The 15,920-nt window shown below is 38.3% G+C and overlaps 2 pseudogenes; one reads left to right on the top strand and one right to left on the bottom strand.

The window, feature by feature from the left end:
* The first annotated feature begins 1,588 nt into the window (after positions 1-1,588).
* On the top strand, positions 1,589-5,674 carry LOC145769040 (transmembrane emp24 domain-containing protein 7 pseudogene; annotated as a pseudogene).
* A 6,251-nt stretch (positions 5,675-11,925) lies between these two features.
* On the bottom strand, positions 11,926-12,023 carry LOC145769747 (U6 spliceosomal RNA; annotated as a pseudogene).
* Between the last annotated feature and the right edge of the window lie 3,897 nt (positions 12,024-15,920).

The following is a 15,920-nucleotide window of genomic DNA, read 5'->3' as shown; positions in this document are numbered from 1 at the left end:
TTGGTAGGTTATTCCTGGTACTTGTTCGCATACTTGTAGAGGCACTTGACGCAGGGCCGGTTACCGAGATTGGCAGAGTGAAGTTTTTCCGATTGTTGAAGTCTTGTTGCCGAGAAATTATTCCATTCACTAGGTACCGCTAAATGGAGAGCAGTCCTGAAATGCGTTGCTCAAACGCACACCCCGAGAGTCGAACCAGCGCCGTGTGATCTTGAGCCCGGCGCGTAACCACTGAGCTATCGGGGCGGACAAGGTAGATACTTCGTGCCTCGCCCCCGTAAAGAACACCTAAGTGTTAGGGTTTGAGCCTGGTTTTGTCTGCGGTGGCCGACACTTGTCTGAGCCCAGAATAGTCGGTTATTGTCGCAACTATTGTATATAGCGTCATTTAGCATGTACCTATGGTACCAATTCTTGTATCGTCGTGTATTATTCGTATTGTTGTTCATTCGCATGCCCTTTGTAGTTACGTATTAACTTAAACGTGAGTGATTCAAACAATTTGTGTATCATGTGTTTTTATTCATTGGCTCACAATTGTCGTCAATTCTTTTTTAGTTATGCCATGTCAGACTGTCATAACTATAGGGGCCGATATGTTCCAGACAATTGTTCACCTAATTAAACGTCATATAAAAACCGTTCAAGTCTACTGAATATTACGTCATGGAAGTTGCTAGAAAATGTGCTAAAATTGCACCGTCGTTCATAGACTTGTGTCAAACCTGTTTAAACCTGTTTCAGTTTGAAACCTGTTTAAACAGGAAATATTGCATCAGCCTCTGGAACAAATGTTTGAATGACTTCATAATTGTCTTTCATTATTGCGTCACACTAACTGCTGACGTGCCCTTGAGTTATTACAAATTTTTCTGATTCATTCTTGAAGTTGTTTGTTGGAAGTCGGTCGCACATTTAACTGGTTTATTTGGTGCTTGCTAGCTGGACAAATTTTCCGTCTTTTATCCAATTAGTCTGGTTTGTAGTGACAAGTTTAAGTGGTGTACGGGGTTGCACCCCCTCGTTTTCGATAGCCTCGGGCTAATTTTACAGAAATACACTGTTTGAAAAGAAGTTCAAGTGTGTGTTTCTTCGGTCATTATATACAGACGAACGGATCCGGGAACTTTATGTTAAAATTTTCCCACGAAGAGATTGTGGTTTACCGCTGTGGCCAGACGTAGTAAATTAAAACTTAATTTTTGTCCAAGGACTTTGCCCGCAACCTGTACTGCACAGCTGGTACCGTAGGCTACTAATTGAGCATAGGTTAATAGGATAATAATACACAAAGTACACATATTCAATAACATTGATTCAAACAATCCAGATTGTGCAGTCAATTCTTCTGACTACCTTTTGTAAAAAAGTCAATACCTTCAATTGGTAGAGGGGTAGCCTATTTAGGCTACTTCAAATACCAACAATAAAATCACTGTACGAACTTTTTCATCTTAAAAATGTAACACCAAATTGCTCTCATTTGAACAAAAATTCCATCCTTCTCTCCTTTCCTCTAGCAAAGCGCTCAATGACCTTTTCGTTGAAATCTCTATCTCCACAAATCATGTTGTTTTCGATTGACAAAATGGCTAGAGCAGAAAGCCTTTCTGTTGCCATGGTATTACGGAGAAAGCTTTTGATTCTCTTCAGCGTAGAAAAGCATCGCTCTGGTTCGGCAGTTGTCATCGGGGTAGTAATCAGTATTTTAAGAAGCTTAATAACTTCAGAAAACGTTGACTGCAGACCTTCGAGATTTACTAATGACAACAGCTGCACCAAACCAGTCACGGCATGCATGTCCTCTCTGGAATACAGCACAGTAAGTTCAGTTCTAAGCTTTTCTTTCTCCAACATTGGGTATGCAGCAACACAACTGTCTAATGCAGAAGTTGGAAAATTGCTAACATATTCTGAAGCGTTGTTTAAGCAAAGTAACTTACTAGCTTCCAAGTGGTTTGCACATTTAAATCTTTCCTGGCATTGAAATAAAATAACATTTCACAGACTTCTTTAGCTTCTGATAACCTGTTTTCCTTAAGTCTACCTCTGCTTGCAGCTGGCATGGTAAAATCTTTATCGATATCTGATCTAATTTTTTGTATTGCTTGAACAAACCTACTCAGTGACTTTCTTGACGTCATTGCCTCCATTGTTCGAGATTGCAGTTGTGCAAACAAAATGTCGACATGAGGCACTACTTTTGAAAAAATGTTTAGCCAAAATGAGAAGTCTGGATTATTCAGCATTTTTTTTATACCAGCTGCTGCATTGCCAGTAGATGATGAGCAGTGTTGTACGCGTCATTGAAATAATTTGACGGCGTCAGCGTCAGCGTGAATTGCCTAAAAACTTTACGGCGTAAAGGACTGCGTAAGCTCTTAAAGAAATTGACGGCGTCAGCGTCAGCGCTAATTTCTAGCGCTATTTTTTGCCAACGTCTCATAAAACGCAAATATTTCAACCAAGTTCAGGCTAACAATAGCTATAAATAAAGAGCAGGTATTATGTTTTGAGACTGTATTGTAATTAGCTGCTCAGCCTATTAGTTATTTCCTTGCAGAAAAAAACAAGCATTTCAAAACGTTTGTCTGACCATCTGCTGCGTTTGGGACGCATATTCAGGGGCGCCGAAACGATTTTTGACTGGAGGGGCAGGAGTATGAAATAAAGGCACTTTTGTTGCTGAAAGGCCAATTCTTTTTTTTAAGTTTTAAGATAAGATATAGCGATAATGCTCATCTATCAGCTCATTATCGAGTAATGATACAAGTATTCGCTATACAAAGAACAATGGCACGGAAAGGCATCATGCTATTTCATAATCATGTAATATAACTTACTGTGATGGAGAATTTTGTGTCGTGCATATTATTTTGAGGCAAAAATAGAACGTTATAATTAGGCTAAAAGCGAATAGCATAAATTGTTATATTGCAAAGTGTGCAGTAGCTTACATGACCTTAAAAGGGCACCATTGCCCCCTCTTCCCTCCCCATCCACACAAATTTGAGGGCAGGGGGGCATCCGCTCCTCTTGCTCCACCCCCGGTTCCGGCGCCCCTGCGCATATTGTCCTTTCCAAGTGAAAACATGCGTTCCACACCAGCGCTGGTTGGTATTGGTGTGTCGTATTTCAAAAACAAGTTGAAAACGTTTAGTCGGAAATTTATCACTGTTCCAAGTGTGCTGTGATAGTTTAGCATGTATAAATCTTTTAACGAGGTCCACTGCACCAACATCGCTCTTTTCAGGGGCATAGAGCTCTTGAAATAAAGTATATTCAACGTCCGCGATGCCATTCATGGATTTTTCGCTTTCTGTCTCTGATCCCTCGTTCTCAATACATGGGTGATCACCATTTGGCGAACTTCTTCCGCATGTATTCCAGGGAGCCATTCCAACCAACGCAAAAACTGGTAATTCGGATGAGTCGCGCTGGCCAGAATACATTGTGAAACTCTTACTGTGAAACGAGATTTTCCATGAAAACAAAAAATGACGCTTAGCGCTTGACGCTTAAAATCGGCAAAATAGTTGACGGCGCTATCACTTCCGTCAACTGAAAAATAAATTGACGGCGCTAGCCTCAGCGTCAACAAAAAGTTGACGCCGTCAATTTGACGGCGTCAACGTACAACACTGTTGATGAGTGACTTTGCTCCAAATTAGAACAACATTCCAAAAGAGCATCCTTCATTTCAGCAACAGCATTTACAGTGCGGCTTTTGAAGTTCCAACGAGTTATGGATGGCCGAGGAATACGCTTCTTGGTTACGCTTTTACTTCTTGAATACGCTTCTGCTCTAATGCAGCCAATCTTTGGGGAGAATTTGAAAAGAAGGCTGGAATTCCAGAGAGACTATTAAAAAATATTCTGACACTTGAGTTTTGTGTTGTAGCTTGCTGTAATATCAAATTTGATTGATGTGCATAACAGTGGATGAAATGAGCGTTTGGGAAATCTTGTCTTATTAATGCCTGCACACCATTTCTGGAACCACTTAGAGCTGCAGCACCATCATAAGTTTGTGCCACCAGTTTATCAACCTTATTACCAAGTAAAAAGCCTAGTTCTTGCAACAAAATAGATGACAAAGCACTTGCAGTTTGATTTACAGGATTATAAAATCCCCAGAACCTTTCAACTGGGTTATTTTTTACTTCATAGCCTAACACAATTACCATTTGGATCTTACCAGACACATCAGTTGTTTCATCGCACATAACTGCAAGAAAATCAGATTTTGAAATTTCTTCCTTAATTCTGTTTTTGCAGATTTCTAAAATACACTCCAAGACATCATTTTGAACGGTTTTTGAAATTCCTTTGAACACCTTACTTGAATTGAAGTGGGCCTTAAAACTTGAGTCAAGGTTGCATGCAAATTCAATTAATCCAAGGAATACACCAGGATTTTTGGAATCTGAAGATTCATCATGACCTCTTCAGGGCAACTCGTGCTTCCCACAAAATTTCACACAGTCTATGATTTTTGACATTGCTGCACGGTTCCTTGATACCTCAGCATTGTGCTTTGCTATGGTAAGCTGGTAACCACTATCAATTTGAGCTGCAATGTTTATTCTCCCTAGGATTGATAAACTGAGGGCATTACTCATATGTGAGCCTGATTTTTCATGTCTTAAAGCTTTCTCATGCAAATGTCTCAAGTCTGTAATACCAATTTTTGTCCACGACTCATCATCTTTTTTTCCAAACAGCAAACATGGGAAACAAAACAATGCATTTAATTCACTGCATCCACAAAGCCAATCATACTTCACATAAACTTCTCTTTTGAATCGCCTTGACGCAGGGCCGGTTACCGAGATTGGCAGAGTGAAGTTTTTCGATTGTTGAAGTGTTGTTTCCTGGGAATTATTCCATTCACTAGTTGCCGCTGAATGGAGAGCAGTCCTGAAATGCGTTGCTCAAGCGCACACCCCGAGAGTCGAACCAGCGCCGAGTGGTTTTGAGCCGGGCGCTTATCCACTGAGCTAACGCTTATCCACAACTTAAAGAAACATTGGTTTTGTTTTGCTTATGCAATATACCCGTATCGGGTGTACAGTTTACTTTTGAACTTGAAGATAAAACTAAGCAATGTTTTTATGAAGAACTGAAGAAACATGTTCGAGTGACCTTGGAATATCAGGTTGTTACTGGTGGAAAATATGACGTCGATTGTATTATTGAGGATAACGATGGTTCAGAATTATATGCAGGAAAAAGAAAATCATATGATGCATTTCAATGGGATGCTAAAAAAACTGGCACTATCAAGTTCTGTTTCAGCAACGAGTTTTCCACAATATCCCATAAAGCTATATATTTTGATTTAACCGTTGGTGATGAAGAACCACTGTTGGAAAGAATGAATCATGATAATGCAGAATTGTCTTTGATGGAAGTGGCCTGTGTTTTTATTCATAACCGTCTCAAGGATGTGTTGGATCATCAACAACACTTTAAACTTTGTGAAGCTCAAGGAAGGCGTTTCGCTCAGGGTCTTGGATTGAATGTTCAGATCTGGTCCATGGCACAACTTATAATCATGGTGGCAGTTATGGCTGGTCAAGTCTATGTTCTACGGAGTTTTTCACCAATAAGCATCACCACTTGCATCGAGCTGATATCTAGATGCCGTAGTTTCATTACTTTGCTTTCATGACACCAAGGCATCATTATTTATTTTCAAGTTGAAGTACTAACTGAATGATGACATTTCCTGTCCTGGTAACCACTTCCAGTAGTCGTGGTGCCAGGTATAGAAGTAAAGGCTAAAAAACTTAGATGTTCCAAGCAACTCTTTGTAACTAGTAAAGTCAAAATTATGTTTCAGTAATTAAAACGGTGCTTTATGTGTTAGTGAAGTGGTTTATAACAAAATTAGTTTTTTTGTACTGACGTTTTTTTTTTCTGCACTGTTGCTTTGATCTATTGTACAGAGTGACTTATATAAAATCTTTTTAAGTTTGGTGAAACAAATAATCAAACCGCATCAAATTTAAAAAATGGCCCCATCTATATTTTATATACTCTAAGGCTAAGAGCTTCTTTGTATTTTATATTATTGCACTAAATATCGTTGCCTCTTTCAGTCACCCCTTCTTGCCATCAGAAGGCAAGCTTCATCCAAATCACTACTATCTTCATTGGCTTTAACTTCTGCCAAAATCCTCATTTTACTGCCATGTTTGTCGACATCAGCTTAATATGTTAAAATATTTATTTTGTGGAAGGAAGCCTATTTAAAGGCGACCAATTACGACGTCATAAAAAGCTCGTAAAGCAAAATACGAGACACTGGTAAGAACAAATTCCCACACAAAATTAAGAGTGCAACGTATATTACAATCAGTATAGCCTATGTCAACAAAACGCTAAACGTAGAGGCTAAAATATACCTCTCAAGACTTTTCTATCATTTAGCAAGGTGACACAGATGTAATTCAATCCCTAGGTCAGGTTTATACTCTACTAAAGGGTCATTTGCTAACGTATCTAAAGTTTAATTCCCCAAGAAAATAGTTTGTGTTTTTTGCCTCCACGTGTAATTTGGACCCCTGGGTCCAAATTACACAATTTTATTGGGGTCCATTTTACACGACCCTAAACTAAAATTTCTTTCAGGGTCGTCACTAACATCTCAAACTGACAGTCTAATACTGTCATGGTACAGTATCTGTGTATGTTGTAGTTGTCTCGAAACGTTTAAATTAGTTTCCTACCTGCCTCAGGCCTCCGATTATATCGAAATAACGCATGAACCTGTAACTAGGCCACAAAAGAAACGAGATCAAACACAACTGCAAGTGCTACCACGTTGTCTTGCCAACCTCTTCCATGTCATGTGATATTCGTAACATCACCTACCGCTACTAGTTTCAAATCAGCGTGGGTCCATTTTACACGAGGGTCCATTTTACACCACTTTCCCCTACACACCCATTTCATTTTGATTTTTAGATGCAATACTTGGATATGTGCTGGAAAATCATTTCTTTTCTGGGCCTTTTAAATCTTGGTAATGTTTAACAACATTGGCTTGGCTTTGTGGAAAAACTTCTGAGCCAAATACATTTTACAGTTTTTTGTTGTTTTTTTTTGCAACCTAATCTGCATTTTCAGTCTCAACAGCAGTGCTAATTTTCTTACAGTTTACTTGTAAAGACATTTCTATTTTTTAAGGCTACGTAGTTTCTTAGACACAGGATACGACAGTGCGCTCTTAATATTATTGTTGGACTGTTCTCTATTTAATAACATGCACTACTTATTTAGCCTGAAACTTGTCTGTCTGAAAGCACACTGTTTAAGATGTGTTCCGCTGCTGATCGACTTCTCGCAATTTGTATTATGTTTGGTTCTCACATTTTGTTGCAGAATAAAACAGTTTCTTTTCTGCAAAAAAAAAAAAAAAATGAATCGCCTTGTGTATGGGTTGTGTCGACTGGCACATTTTTGAGCAATGTGCAGGTTTGGAGTGGGTCGTCCTTTCGACTTGATGGCAATTTTTTCTTGCAACAGAAGACATTGGAATCTAATTTGTTTCAGTGTTGTGATTGAATTATCCATTTTACATATTGCATTAAAACCTTAAGTATTATATATTTCTATACAAGAAAAACTACTTGTGCAGTCATGAATATGGTAAATTTAAAGTTACAATTATTGCTAGCCTATGCATTTATGCAATTGTACAATTATTGTTAGCAGCATGGTGTAACAGCAGCGCATTGAATTTGTAACCAAGATGTGCTGAATTTTACAGCCTACCAGCACCAGGCTGTTGCATTGAATACTGAAAAGTTTGGGTGTTCATCAGGACAATTATCGTTTCTAGCACTAGTTGCTACGTTCATTTGATGAAATTGAAAGTAAAATTAACAACAAACAAGATGGTGCGCGAAACGTCAGTGAAGCAATAAACCATCTTGTTTGTTGTTAATTTTACTTTCAATTTCATCAGATGAACGTAGCAACTAGTGCTAGAAACGGCTGTTGCATTATTACAGCATAAAGTTGGTAAGATGATCAAGCAGCTGAGAAAAATACTTATTCAGATATCACTTTTTATATATATCATACACAGTGAACAAGTTATTTATGTGAAGTTTAGGCAGCATGCATTTACTGCACTGTCTAGGGAGAGGGAGCTTCCAAGTTTGTAAAAAAAATTATCAAAATTCTGGCTGTGTAGGCTAATACTGCAAGGTACAATTTTGAAAAGCAACATTTGGAGATAGTAGGCTAAGCTGCAAAAAATGTTTTCAACTGTTTTCCAACACAAATTTGCTATTGTACATATAGATTCTAGAATTCTTAAAAGTTTAAAAAAGTATACAAGGCTTTTTCATAGCCCTAAAAAAGGCACCAACTTACAAACGCTGAGTGCATCACAGTAGTTAACTCCACCACTGCTAGCAACAAGTACCTCGAACTAACAGTACCGTACATCATCAGGGATGCATAGATCTATGACAAATCTGGAGTCAACTCTGGCAGTAGTCTGCTCATTTTTAAAACCAGAGTGCGGAGTTAAAAATATGATGAAAAAACAGGACCTGCAGTTGATGCAAGGTTTAGTTCACTTTTATTTTAGGTAGGCAAAATCTTTATTCCTAACACTATTAGCCTAAGCTACATTTTAAAAAAACTCACGGTATTGCTTATGAGACAAACTTTACTAGTATTGAGCTTAGTCTTGACTATCCTAGGGGTTGCATACAAGGCTCAAGTGATTTTGAGATGCCCTAGGCTGGACTAGCATTTCCTATAACTTGTTAAATACCCTAACTCCAGAGCTAACACTTCTACATTCATGGCTCACCGCTACTCAGCGAAATAAAAACTAACTTAAAAAAGTCTGTAAAGTTATTCGGTTCGGTGGGATTGAAAAATTGAACAGATTGAAAAATTGCTGTGAAATACCAAAAGAGGTGGAGCTTCAAGGATAATTTTTAGCCAATCAGATCGCCTGAAATCCAGAATCTCGGGCTGCAAACGGCTGCAAAGGAGTTTTCCCAAACTCCGTGTTGCCAAACGAAACTTTAAATATTCCGTCATACAAACACATTGGAAAAAATATTTCTCCTCTTCTCCTTCGTTTAGGTGGGGCTGCAGCCAGGCCCGTAGCCAGGGGGGGTTCTCAGGGTTCCCGGGAACCCCCCCTTGAGCAGAAAAGGTCCACATTTTGGAGAAGGTGCAGTGTACGTACATACGATCACAGGATCAGCTAAAACCTTCCAGATAGTTCTAAATAAGAGGTTTCTGGAAGATAAATGGAAGATTGAAAACATTTTCGTCCTGGACGCGTTAATGGCGAAAAATAAAAGGATTGAAAATGATTGATGTACAATAGTAAAGTCTTAAAATTTGATCATTTCTGCAATGCTGCGTCATAATGCCTTGTGTTGCGCTACCGAATGTGACGTAAGTTGTTTAACTCGTATTTTCTCGGTTACAGAGTTTACGTAATAGTTAATCATTCTTGCATTCCCTTCTGGATAATTCTATTGATAAAATCTTATAAATATGACTACAGTTCTCGTGATAAAGAATAGTTGACGTGAGAAGAGGCAACGGAATTGTGGACGTGTAGCCTATTGGTTTGGTGGATAGTGTGAGATACTTTAAGCTTAAATACAGTGAAATTCGCTGAAGCTTACATGTATTTTCTCCCATTGACCATTTCTTTAAGAAAAAGATTCCATAGACCATTGCAATTGATGTCCACTAGTGAACCAATAAAAATCTCTTTGGACCACCAAACATTCCAGGTGGACCACCAGTGGCGCAAATTGTTATATTGCAAATTGTGCAGAAGCTTACATGACCTTAAAAGGGCATCTGCCCCCCGCTTCCGGCACCCCTGTCGGTTCCACTGTAGATGGGCTATTATTAATGTGAAAATTGTTTGTACCAGTATTTATTTTATTTTTTTATAATTGACAGTTTGAAGTTTGTTTTGTTTGTTGGTGGGTCAAAAGTAGGCTTACGGTTATAAAAAGTAGGGTTTGGGTTCAAAAGTAAATTTATTGTTTTCATGTGGGTACTTTTAAATTTCTAGACTGCTCGCTATATCTTATACATAAACTGTTTAATCTCTCAAGTGCTCAAAATGTCCTCCAGCAACATTGTAATCATTGCGACGCTTATTGCATATCATGAAATTTAAGCCCTACTGACCACGACTGGTAGGCTACACGGTCTTTTGGAGGACGACCCAGATCGCTGACTGCAGTTTTGTGAAATGATGCGTAACCAATTTGTTGGAAAACAAGTTGAAATGTTGGACAAAATTATCTGGTCAGATGAAGCTTGCTTCAAATTATCTGGTCATGTGAACAGGCATAACTGTGTGTACTGGGCTGATGAAAAGCCTAATTTAACCATAAAGACCCAACTTAACCAGCCTGGTGTTACAGTTTGGGGCGCATTATCTAGCGAAGGTGTTGTAGGACCTTTTTTTTTAATGGAAGTGTGAATGGAGAAAATTATTTGGAAATGCTTCGTAAGGTGGTAGGCTAGTGCCACAACTCCACTCCAAACCTAACTTTTCTGAACTCTTCTTTCAGCAAGATGGGGTACCTCCACATTATGCCTTAAGAGTAAGAGATTATCTTAACGAAGTCTTTCCACAGCGTTGGCTTGGAAGAAGAGGTAGAGAAGAGGTGTTGTAAAGAACAAGGTGTATGAGAAGAACCCAAAAACAATAAATGAATTAAAAGATTACATTAATGACGCATTCAAAGACATTGATGAAGATCGCAATTTGTGCCGCACTGTGTGTCAGAGTGTTTTGGACAGGTGTGAAGAATGTTACAATGTTGGTGGAGGACATTTTGAGCACTTAAGAGATTAAACAGTTTCTGTGTAAGATATAACGAGCATTCTTGAAATTTAAAAGTACCCACATGAAAACAAAATTTACGTTTAGATCCAAACCCTACTTTTCATAACTGAAAGTCTACTTTTGGCCCACCCTGTATATTATGTACTGCCGCTTGTTATGTTTTTGATTACTTGCTTGTGGACACGCCAAGAAGAAAGTGTTTTCAAAAGGTCCATATTTTTGGATTTGGAAACCCCCCCTTGGAAATGTCTGGCTACGGGCCTGGCTGCAGCCCCATGGCACGTGCCGCCACTGCTGCTCCGGTTGAAAACAGCCGAACTTCGGCTCCGGTTATTCCGGAAATCCAGCTTTCGCTCATCTTTAAACATGATGACGTAAACTGCCATAACAAATTTATGGCTCTAAATATTCTCCGCAGAGAACAGCAAATAGAGTAACTTTTGAATATGATCGATGCCGTCTCGAGATCGATGCAAAAACATCCATTGATCGATCGTACTAACTGGGAGTAAACCGTAGAGCAGGGGTCACCAACTGGCGGCCCGCGGGCCGCATGCGGCCCGCCACGCTGTATCGCTGCGGCCCGCGGAAGGTATCAGCGTACAGGTATAACCAAAAATACTTTTATTGAGGAGTTAAAGAGCACAAAGGCAAACAATACTTTCCGGAAGCATATTTTCGCTTTGCATATGATTTCACCACCGACCAGTCAGATTACAGTTCTAGGTGGGGGTTGCTTAAAGTTATTCCAATGCGATGTCTAACCACACTGTCCCAGTGGTTGATTAAAACGTCTGTTTTCGAATTTCGAAATTGTCTGTGAGCATGGGGTGGCTTAATTTAAGTTTGCAAATGTCATGTAAACACTAGTGTGCGTTTCACCGTTATTGTGTTTCACAAGCAGTGTTCTCTTTATGCAAGTTTTTGTAGGCAAAATAGGTCGGTGTGCCAACTCCATTTATAATAAATTGGCAAAATATTATATATAAATTTAAAGACTTTTTCTGATTGTATTATGAAAATATTTAGCTTAGTACTGCAAAATGTTTTTTGTTTTTTTTTAAAGAAATATGGAACGCTTCACGATTTTGCGTGTCATCCTTGCGCAGGAGCCATGCTAATCTTCTCTGTATCGTTCCAATTTTAGTATATGTAGGCCTACTGCCGAAGCAAGTACTACAAAATGTTGTTAATCAACAAATTCTTGCCACGCTGATAAGCACCGCAAGTGACAGTTGTCTATAATAAAAGAAAGACGGTTTTATAGACTCTCACAAAAAGGATGAAAAACCAACTCATTGCTTTTTTAGAGGGAAGACTGTTCATGAATTACGATAGAATTACGATTTTTCGATGATTTCCACAAGCGTTTGTTTCATGGTGCCTGGTTTTTTTTCCCTGTTATTGGAACCTATTTTTCGCTGATATGTTTGCAGGTCACTATTGTTGCCTCTATTGCGATGTGTCAAACATTTCCTTGTAGGCTACTGAAATTGTTAATTGCAAGATATCTTTTGTGAAGCGAAGTGACAACACCACTCTTGCTTGGCGATGAATATTCGGATAAAGCCGCTCGCCTCGCTGTAAGTGCGCAAAACAAGTGGCCTCGTTTATTAGGCATTGTTAAAAAGTCAAAAGTGTTGTAAAAGGAGCTTAGCCTGGCAGCAGCATTGTTCGATTAATTGTTAGCATTGTTAAAATGGCAATAGCGTTGTTAAGTTTGTTGCTGCGGTATTCTAACATAAATATGAACAACATGTAACGCTGGATACTGGGTACGAAATGCGTTCTTTTCTAGCATAAAAGTCAACTTACCTAATATTTTATTAGTGCGGCCCGCCACAGCTCTCCTTAGTGCCAAAGTGGCCCGCATGCAAAAAAGGTTGGTGACCCCTGCCGTAGAGCATGGTTTCCCAAACTGTGTGCTGCGGCACACGCAAATGTCTGGTGATTTGAATGTTGTAGCCGCAGCACAAAGTTGCAAATGTCAATTTAGTTTAGAAGAGAGCATGCGCTTTCGTGTTACAGTGGACCGAAACCGGACCGAAACTAACTGCGTAAATCCCTTGATCAATGATCATCAGACGATTCAGACAATTCCTAGCCTACTTAATGTAAACCTGCGAAAAAACTATTTGTGAGAAAGAGCAGGCACACTTTACACATTGCAGTAAAAGTAAATGATTTATTAGTGGTTTACGTAGGCCTACCATATTTTCATCGCCTAAAAAGAGGACAAGTTTCGTTAGAAAATAAAATACAAGTAGAATTTTAAATTTGAGAATTTTTTTACATCTTTTTGGATAGGCTTAAATATTGGTCTATGCAGCAAAATTTACAGTAAAAAAAAAACAGACGACAAAAGCAGACAATTTATTTGTCCGATTCGGTCCGATTTCACCAATGAATATTATGCAGTTTCTTTATCCATAGCCACTTAACAAACTGATTTGTTACATTCTACAACGCTTTTTCAGATTTTTCCAACTTTTAGTCACTCAATGAAAATTTCAAAAATCATATGATAATATTTTTTTATTCCCTTTCCCAGGTAACACAATAAGTTTCAACATCACAATGATTAAGTTAGTAAAAACGAAGACAATTTGACCCAAAAAGTTTCAGTCACACTGTTAGCCACTTGCTAATAGTCTGACAGAACGTTAGGCTACTTAACTTACCGGTACTTTTTATCATTTTTTAGTACTTCCTTAATGCAACAAAAAGCTTTTATAGTACCGGTAAGCTATTAAGCTTATTAGGAGTTAACAAAAATTGAAACAAATCTGATGTTTAGAAAATTTGAGTCAGACATTAACAATTGCAAAAATTTGCTAAATGTGGCAAATCAAGCAGCCCTTTTAGGTAAAAATAATGCCGTAACTTTTTTTTAGTAACAAATGGTTACAAAATTATAAAGTTATTTAAAAGAAATAAGATTGAAATAGAACACAATAACCGTTAATTAAGATCTAAAAACGGACTAACTAAAATACTATTTATTTCAATACACCATTGTAGCTGCATCATGGATAAAATGCACTTTATTTGCATTTACACAAGCTACTATTTATTTCAATACACCATTGTAGCTGCACTAACTAAAACACTATTTATTTCAATACACCATTGTAGCTGCACTAACTAAAACACTATTTATTTCAATACACCATTGTAGCTGCATCATGGATAAAATGCGTTTTATTTGCATTTACACAAGCTGTAACTAGGCTATCCATGCAACGATTTATTTTTGCAGTACGGTAGGTTTGGAGTTACGCACATTGCACATAGATTAACTATTAATTTTTTTACATGGATGTAAGGAAAGTGTTAAAAATATTTGTGAATGTGTCGTATAGCCATCACAAATCAACACCGTACAATAGCCAACTAGCAGACAGCTTTCAAAACCTGGTTTGAAATTAATCGCAGGTTTTACGAGCACTCATAATGGAATAGTTTTTTAGGACTCTGGAAAAACGGCTATTATTTTTAAAAGATGTCAGCGATTTTGTAATCATTTGCTGTCGTGTTAACTTAACTATCTTCAGATGCCAGAAGAATCAGGAATCCGGTCATCAGCAATAGTATTTTCGACGGAGGGGATTTCACAGACAAAAGTGCAACACCTTCTGTGACAAATTGGATATAAGCTCTTTGAAATGCCATTGTGTAATATCAGCTTACTAACCATCACAACGAAAACACTAAACGATACACGTCAACATAGCAAAGGTCCAGAAAAAGTTAAAGGGACAAAACGAGAACGTTACATCTTGCTTGAAACCGAAATAAGTAGCCTACGCTAATCAAGTTAAAAGAAAATTGGCATGGTTGCAACACCTTCAGAAAAATTTGCAAAAAAAGTAAAGTAAAAAGAAATTAGGCTACAAACAAAAAAACAAGGCGTATCCAGGCTGTAGCTTTATCCGCCCATACAGCTTTTAGCTGATAGGCTATAGCTTATTCAAGATGTGTATAAATAGGCCTATCTACGTTCTATGAAGTTCGGCCATGGCGCGTTATCAAGAGCAGACTTGGACAACTAGAATTTTTTTAGCTTTTTGAAATTAAATTAGAACTAATATAACAGCTATTCGAGTTTTTACAAATTAGACTAGACTTAAAATTAGATCTAGCCTAGTTTTCGCAAACTAGAGTAGAATTTAAATTAGATTAGAATTAGTTTGAGGCAGTCGTCACATAGGCTATCTTTTTCTATTTGGATAAAAACGCTAATATGGCAACTCATGGGCAATTCTAGACCATGGGCAGTTCTAGACCAAAACCATTTACGTCATACTCATAACAGACATTGTGATGTAGTGAATTGATGAGTTAATCGAGTTTTTAATGACTTCCCTACTTAAGCGATAGAATGACAGTATAGCACTTTGATCTTGATCGTTTTTGCTCTAATTCATCGAATTAGACAACTAGAATTATCTAGTTGTCTAAGTCTGATCAAGAGTGCCGATGATCGTGAGGGGAACACATCTTGATCAGGGTCGGATCTACCGGGTGGGCTTGATTGGTACAGGCCCACCCAGATTGACAGTGGGCCCCCCCAAAATCAGATTCTTGAAAAAAAAATATTAATGTTTAACACCAGAACAACCAAGTGGCACTGAATTGTCTGTGGCATCACTATTTCACAGCATTTGTAAGAGATATTTGGTAACACAAAGTTTTTGTATGTTGGCCCACCGTGGCATTATTGGTGAAGGCCCACCAAGATATTTCCTAGGCCCACCCATAAATTACGTTCTGAATCCGCCACTGCCACTGATCCACCTGATCCATCTGAGCCACCAATCCACGCCACTGATCCACTGACAGGACATACGTTTAGCTCATAGCAAAGAAGGGCAAGGCAGGCAAAGAAACCCTACAAAAAAATTCTACCACGGGCGAAGCCATTTCAATTGCAACGCACCAGGCCTTGCACGACGCACAAAATTGTTACAATTTGAGGATACGAAGCAATAACAACACCAATTTATTATTTATTTGTATCAGACAAGGTTGTCCATATTAATGGTATCAGAAAGGTACG

Source organism: Aplidium turbinatum, chromosome 4 (genome assembly GCF_918807975.1).
Source record: "Aplidium turbinatum chromosome 4, kaAplTurb1.1, whole genome shotgun sequence".
In the NCBI taxonomy this organism is placed as follows: domain Eukaryota; kingdom Metazoa; phylum Chordata; class Ascidiacea; order Aplousobranchia; family Polyclinidae; genus Aplidium; species Aplidium turbinatum.
Note: the sequence above shows the minus strand (reverse complement) of the source record. Positions and strands in the feature narration are given on the sequence as shown.